This window comes from Rhagoletis pomonella, unplaced genomic scaffold (assembly GCF_013731165.1).
Source record: "Rhagoletis pomonella isolate Grant_MI unplaced genomic scaffold, Rhpom_1.0 Rhpom_scaffold_07355, whole genome shotgun sequence".
In the NCBI taxonomy this organism is placed as follows: Eukaryota; Metazoa; Arthropoda; class Insecta; order Diptera; family Tephritidae; genus Rhagoletis; species Rhagoletis pomonella.
In genome coordinates, this window is record NW_023465883.1 from 1 (window position 1) to 8182 (window position 8182).

General features: G+C 41.3%; 1 long non-coding RNA gene across 1 annotated transcript; it reads right to left on the reverse strand.

The window, feature by feature from the left end:
* Window positions 1-7: 7 nt before the first annotated feature.
* LOC118755779 lies at window positions 8-7868 on the reverse strand. Its single transcript, XR_004995060.1, has 3 exons — window positions 7672-7868; window positions 7235-7490; window positions 8-810 (listed from the first exon to the last, which is right to left on the reverse strand). It is a non-coding gene; the product is annotated as an uncharacterized LOC118755779 (long non-coding RNA).
* Window positions 7869-8182: the final 314 nt, after the last annotated feature.

The following is an 8182-nucleotide window of genomic DNA, read 5'->3' on the forward strand; positions in this document are numbered from 1 at the left end:
CAACCGAAAATAGAGTTCTGGGCGGTAGGAAACCCAGGATAAGCAATAAGTTCGCCTCTTATGATTTTATGATATACATCCCCACCGAAAATCAAGGCGACGGCAGAGGAAGTGTGGAAACCAGGATCGGCGAGCTTGAGGTTAATGAATTTGTCCCGCGTCGCTTGGCTGAGATGACGAGCGGGAGTTTTCAACCCGATCTCCGCCAGTACCCTCGCCGGCAAGGAGAATCGCACATGTGCATCATTTGACGAGCTTACGTGGAGCTCGCACATGCTGATATTCGCCACGGGCACCGTCTTTAGGCGGAGCCGGTGCACCAGCGCGTGGCAAATTTTGCTCGTTTGCGAGCAAGGGTCTATCAGAGCCCGAGCTAAAATTTTCCGAGGCCCAATGTGTAGGTAAACCGCAACGGTGGGTAGAACGGTGACTGTTCCCGAAAGCTGCGTTAAAAGTAGGGGAAGTTGGCGTCGGGGAGAAAGACGGTGGTTTGCATGCAACAGGGTGTGATGCTTTTCCTCACAATATTGGCACGTCCCGTTGCTCAGACAGTTCTTGGCCGTGTGGGAGTGGGCTAAACATCGCGAGCAATATCGATGGAGAAGCACAAGGCGCAGCCGGCGCTCGTAGTTGGCATCTAAGAATCGCCTACAATGCCGGAGAGGATGCGACCGGTGGCAAACTCTACATTTGGACCTGCCTTCCCTGGCTGCGCGCTGGGCGGAGGCATCTGTCGGTGGCGGTGGAGGCGAGGCGCGTGGCGATGATGGTGTCGATCGGTCTACGGGAACTAGTTCCATGGTCTTGATGCTAAAGCGGAAAAAAAAGGAAAGTATTGATATGAGGGGTTAGTTTGGTAAGACCACTAACTTCACGATAGGTCGCGTTATCAATCCCTTTTGTGTGCGAATGTCTGCAACACGAATTCTTTTATCGGAGCCTTTATAAATCTTTGTGACCCTGCCCAAGCGCCACTCGTTAGGAGGGAGATTTTCATGGCGAACTACAACTAGGTCATCGACGGCGATGTCTTTTTGAGGGGATTTCCATTTGTAGCGTTTATGGAGTTCTTTGAGATATTCCTCTTTCCATCGCAGAGAGTGTTGCTGGCTAAGAGCCTTTATTTTTTGCCACCGATTAATTATCGAGACTGGGTTTGCTTCTATGGAGGGTTCGGGGGGAGAAAGTATGGGACCCCCCGTGAGAAAGTGACCAGGTGTGAGGGCTGCACAATCTGCGGCGTCGGTGGAATTGGGCGATATCGGCCTAGAATTTAGACAGGATTCAATGCGACAAAGTAGGGTTTGAAACTCTTCAAAGGTGAATTTTTGAGAAGCGGCGGTACGTCGAAAATGAAATTTGATGCCTTTAACTCCAGCTTCCCATAGTCCTCCCATGTGAGGAGCGCCGGCAGGGATAAGGTTCCAAGACACCTCCTGATGACTGTACATATTGCACAAAGACTCCCGCGACGTGGTTAGGAATTTCTTGAATTCCTTTTTCAAGTTAGCTGCCGCACCTACAAAATTGGTCCCATTGTCCGAAAAGATTTGCTGAGGGCAGCTTCGTCTAGATATGAATCGCGAGAATGCGCCAAGAAAGGTCTCTGTGGACAGATTGCTTGTACCTTCCAGGTGAATTGCCCGTGTGGAAAAACATACAAATATGCAAACATAACCTTTGGTGATTTTACATGCTCTACCAGTGAAACTCTTAATATCAAATGGGCCGGCAAAATCGACTCCAGTATTTTGAAAAGGCCTGGAAAGGGTCGTTCGCTCTTCAGGAAGGGCAGCCATGATTTGGGATTGATTCCGCTTTTTATGAATGACGCAAGTTCTGCAGTTATGAATGACAGTCTTTATGAGATTCTTTGCCTTTGGAATCCAATACTGTTGGCGAAGCAGCCGCAGCATCAGTTGATTTCCTCCATGAAGAGAAATGTTATGGATCAAGTGAACTAACAACCTTGAGAACGAACAACTATAAGGTAGAAGAATGGGATGTTTTTCATTATAAGATAAAATTAGCGAATTTGCGAGTCGACCATTGACTCTCATTATACCCTGACAGTCTAAGAAGGGATTCAAGGTTAAAAGTTTGCTTTTCGGCGAAATTGGAGTTTTTGAAGTCAGACATCTCTGTTCTTCCAAAAAATGCTTCATCTGTGCCAGAATTATAAGCCGAATACGAATTTTCGAGATTTCCTCTCCCGAAACCGCTAGCGATGGATACGAGTGGAATCTTCGAGTGTGCCGGTTAGTCCTGTTGTAAAACCGGAAGACGTAAGCTAAAACACGCAGTGCGCGCGGAAGAGATGAAAATCTTTCTAAGGGATCCTCATGGCTTGACACAAGCGAAGCGTGCGCCTTTATTTTCCTTGCTTCGATCGTGATATCGTCCAGTTCGTCATCCATTGATGGCCATTGCCCTGCATCTTTACCTAACCAGGAAGGGCCGTACCACCACAACTCGCTTGCGCATAAGTCCTGAGGGTATGCTCCTCTGCTGCCAATATCTGCTGGATTATCCTTCGAGTCCACGTGATTCCAATGCCTAAATCCGACTAATTCCTGTATCTTTGCTACTCGATTTGCGACAAAGGTGGTCCAGGAGCAGGGCCGCTTTTTGAGCCAAGAGAGAACGATGGTTGAGTCTGTCCAGCAAAATATGTTTTCCACCTTGAAAGGAAGTTCACTTAGAAGAGACCTAAGCAACTTTAGTTTTTGCTAATAAAAGGTGCGACGACACTGTACCGTGGTTTTCTACCCGCAAATATATCACCCCCGCGTATGCCTTTTCCGACGCGTCGCAAAAGGCATGGACTTCGAATGGTGACTCAATGGTGAAATTCACCCAACGCGGAATTTTTATGTCATCGATATACCTATAACTTTCTACAAAGGTTTTCCATTTAAAAAGTGTTTGAGAACTTATAGGCTGATCCCAGAGAGTACCATCTGACCAAATTTGTTGCATCACTATTTTAGCTACGACCACCACCGGAGCTAGCCAACCAGCTGGGTCAAAAAGTTTCGCTATCGTTGACAACACTTCTCGTTTAGTGTAGCTATCCTTTGAAGGGAGGGTCTGAACGCTGAAGAAAAAATGGTCTAATCTAGCATTCCATCTAATCCCTAGTGCTTTTGTTGTGCTTGTCTCATCTAAAGTTAAAAATTCTCTCTTTAATAAATGCTCATGAGGAAGATCCATGAGGATTTCCTTGGAATTTGAAGACCATTTCCTCAAAGAAAATCCTGCACTATCAAGTGCTTCTATCAGCTGGTCTCGTGCCTGTAAAGCTGTGGACACATCGTGAAATCCCGCTAAAACGTCATCTACATACATAGAATTTCGTAAAATCTGAGCCGCTAGTGGATGTGAATCATGAGAATCTTGAGCTAACTGCCGAAGAGTCCTAATTGCCAAGTATGGCGCACAATTAACTCCAAACGTTACCGTCCTTAACTGAAAATCTTGTATACCACTATGTGGATCCTTTCTAAAAAGAATCCTTTGATAGGGCCTATGAGACGGGTTAACTAAAATTTGCCTGTACATTTTTTGGATGTCACTATTAAACACGTATTTATACATCCGCCATCGTATCAGTAGCAAGGTCAAATCAGCTTGAAGGGTTGGGCCTACATGTAAAATATCGTTAAGACAAACTCCATTCGAAGAATTGCTGGACGCGTTGAAAACTACCCTTAATTTCGTGGAAGTACTTTCCGGTTTCAAGACTGCATGATGAGGAAGGTAGAAATGACTAGGAGAATGTTCAAAACTTGGAGCCTCTACTTTCTCCATGTGCCCTAGATCCAAATATTCTTGAACAACCTTGTCATACTCTTCCTTTAAAGATGGATTTTTCGTTAACCTTGCTTCGTTACGAATAAATTGCCGAAATGCAATGGGACGCGATGATCCTAGCTTAACATCCGTTGGATAAAAGTTTTTAAACGGTAGCGAAACCACGTATCTTCCTTCCGAATTCCTAGTAGTTGTTTTCAAGTACAGCTCTTCACAAAACATATCCTCGTCGGATTGAAGGTTATTTTTTGGGACTTCCTCTAACTCCCAGAACTTGCGTAGTTGGCTATCTAACGAAATGTCCTCTCCCATTGAGACTTTTGTAGCAAAGCAAGAGACGTGTGCAGTGGAAGATGCCCCAGTGACAATCCACCCGAACACCGTCTCTTGAGACAGAAGGTTGTATTGAATACTACGTTTTACCCCGTCTAACATAACCTTGGGGTACAAATCTCCTCCGATCAAAACATCGATAGGACCGCTTTGCAAAAACTTCGAATCTGCTAAAGGTACTTTAGGCAGTTTTTCTAGAATGGATTCATCTATTGAGGTCGAGGGTAAGTTACCAGTGATTTGTGGTAATACAAACGCAGTAGCTTCTATTAAAAGATTTGGATCACGGGGTGAGCCTAAAACAAACGAACAAATTTTCGATGCGCTGTTAGAAACCCTTTGATTCAATCCCGAAATAACCGCATTTGTCTTGGAATACGGTAGTTTTAAAAGTTTTCGAAGTCGTTCAGAAATAAACGAGGCTTCTGAAGCTGAATCAATTAAAGCTCGAGCTATATAAGTTGAGCCCAAGTGGCAGATGTGAACCATGGCGGTTCCAAGTAGAGCTGAGGATAAGCCTGACGATTTCAAATTTTCCTCAGCTGTCGACAACATACTGTTCGAAGAAGCGGACTGTATATTTGTATGGAATGCCTGTGAAGCAGTTCCACCTGCAGTTTCTTTTGGGGGTTGAGTGTTAAAAGACACTCTGTGAAGTAGAGTATGATGTCTACTTTTGCACTTAGTGCACGAGAATTGACTTTTACAGTCTTTTATCGAATGGCCTTTTGAAAGACAGTTTAGACAGCAGTTGTGTTTTTTAATTGCAGTGAACCTATCATTAATCGAAAGTGACAAGAATTTTGTACATAAACGCAAAGGATGTTGTTGTTTTTGACACATTATGCAGTAAGACTGAGAAATATTTGTCGCCAGAGACACCTTCTTTTGACCCGCCGGGTTGGGTTGATGTGAGAATGCTTTTTGATGTTGGTTGGTTGAAGAAGATGAAGCTGACCATTTCACATCCACTATCGATTCCAAAGTTCTGAAGCGTTGAGTGAGAAATGCATCCATCTGACTCCATTCCGGTATAGCAGCTTTATCTAGTAGTGTTTGTTCCCACAGAGAAAGTGTTGTTTCAGGGAGTCGGTTTGAACACAGGAAGATTAGGATCGGATCCCAATTCCCAACGTTGACGTTATACGTTGCTAACGCTGATAGACATCCGTTTATGCCTCGCTGGAGCTCCTTTAACGCGGGTGCACTTTCGGTCCGAATAACCGGAAGCGAAAAAAGCAGCTTCAATTGCTTGTTGACCAAAACCCGTTTATTTTCGTACGCTGCCTTCAAATTTGACCATGCGATGTCGAATCCCTCATTTGATAGTGGGGGTTTGCTAACGATGTCTCGTGCTTCGCCGCTTGTTTTATGTCGAAGGTGGAAGAGTTTTTCGATGTTACTCAGATCCGCATTATTAATGTAAATCGCGGTGAAGAGATCACGGAAGGATGGCCACGACACATAGTCACCATGGAATATTTCTGTGTCACATGGCGGTAGGTTCAAATTATTGGAGCGCTTGGGTACTTGGGCAGGGGGCACATAAGAAGCAGTATCAGCCGTCACGCTGTACTTCTGAATGCCTTCGCTAATGCGCGACAAACACGAAAGATAATCTTTAAAAGTTGAAGTCTACCTCATCTTCATCTTTCAGAGTTTGTAAGCATTTTTCGCATGCATTTTTAGTTTTAGACCAAATGTCTATCAACTCCATTTTCAAAATCTCTAAAGAAATTTTCGAATGCTCGTTCAAAGTCGCTTCATCGAATCCCGCATTGAATTCGACAATCTGATCTGAGCACCTAGTGAAATAACTTAAGGTAGACATACTTGTCAAAGAACGAGAGTCGATTTATGTACAAATAACGAAAGAACTAAATTATTGAAAAACACGAAAGGAATGATAAGCGCCACCAATTAATCGAAAAACAGCAAATACTGATTGACTTTAAACTAATGATGTAAATATAGAAAGTTCCTACAGGGTCAATGCAAAAATTTCCTACTGGGTCACTTGTGCTAATATGTATATGCACTTGTAGGTATGTAGGTGTGTATGAATGTAAATACACAGGCGACTAAGCAAAAAATGCAAAGTCACCAGCTGAGCGCCAACACGAACAAAAGGTGCATGCAATAGGAAAAAACCGAAAATGCACCGATACGGGTAAATATGTGCTGTATGTACTTGTATATAAATGTACGATTGTTTATATGTACTTAGGCACGCACAGTAAAGTAGCGAAAAATGTCGCGATGCTGATTATATACACCAAAAAAAAAGATCTCTCAGTTCGAGAGATTGGAAATGTAAATATGTATGTATGTATATAAACTTATGTATTTACATATATTTAGTAAATAAGGAATACACCAAATTCGAAGATAAATAATACAGATAGATGTGGCCGAAATTAATATTTGAATATACTATGCTCCAAGATTTTCCGAAAAAATTTTATTTTAAAGAGATCACCACCAAAATAATTTGATTAATTGGAAACGATTTAAATCTTTTGAGTTATCGAGATGCGTTTAAATGCAAAAAGAACGTCACTTTCTTGTACACAATGACCACATATATCTGTATATAAAAATGTATGTACACAAGTAATTTTGTATGCACATATGCACATATGTATGTATTTGCACACAGAATTGCAGAACCAAGTGAAAGAAAAGAAAACTCACTTATGTATTTATAGTTCGATTTATGCATTCACTTTCACGAGTTGCTTTTTTTGTATATACTTTAAATAATATGTATATGCTTTTGATATGCACAATATATTTGTGTGGAAAGGTATTATTTTTCTTTTGGTTTTTATTTTCTTTCACTGCTTCGACTATGCATATGTACATACGTAAATATATGCTTGTTTATGTATTTTCGCACTTTTTGTTTTATGTATTTTGCTTATATATTTGCACTTTTCCTGTACAACTTGACTAAGATGGCACTGATTATTTTTTTTCGAAAATTTATAGAAGAAAAAACACTTTCGCTTTAACTTTTATTTCTACCTCTATCGTTTTTTATTCTTTTTTGCAGAGCTCAACAATTTATGAATTTTTTCACACGCACCTGTATGTTTGTATGTATTTCGTTTAATATAGCTGAGTTGACTTGTTCGTGGTTTCCTCGGACTTTTGCTCCTCGATCGGGCTTTTGTTCTTAAAAAGATTTGCTGGCTTTTTTCTTCCTTCTCTGCTGAAATTCGGGTTAGAGTTAGGTATTGATGTACATATGTACTTCCGCTGTTATGTATCGTGGGAGTTCGACGGCTCAGGAGGACCAAAATGTTTTGCTGAGAAGCAAAACCAACGTACGCCGGTGCGAACTCACGACGATGTATCACAAGGAAAGAAAGAAATATAAACACTTGTATTAGATTAAGTATATATGTATGTAAGACGGTTTATTGCAAGCGCATATACGAAGTTATATGCCTTACTCAAATACGATGTACATAAGCAAAGTAGGACAAAGGAATGGATGTTCACAATATACATATGGATTACCTTAAATAGTGATCGCTGACTCAATGCTGCTGTCGGTCTGGCTGCTGTCATCAAAAAGAACCGCAGTTCAAACCGAACATCGCATTAAATAATCTTGAACTTCGAAAGAAGCCCACCGGTAGTTTTCCCGCAGCGGTGTAGCTTTGCAGCGAACAGCGGTGCAGAACACTTACCAGTGGTTCCCAACTATTGAAGGCTTTTGGCTTCAACAGTTATAATTGATCAAAGTGAAATTCAGATAAATTATAGATGATATGAAGTTCACCGGGTCATCTTCTAGTCTTTAATATATACTAAGCTAATATATGGATTAATATTTACTAAAGTGTTACGAACGTTATTTTTTTAATACAATAAGAAAAAAATAACTATAATTTAAAGCAGTGATGGGAAAAATTGTATTTACTAAGTATTAAGTACTAAGTACAAAAGTATTTAGGTATTTTGTGTTGTTGTAAATACCAAAGTACTATTTACTTAGGTATTTAGGAGCTGCTAAATACCCAAGTAC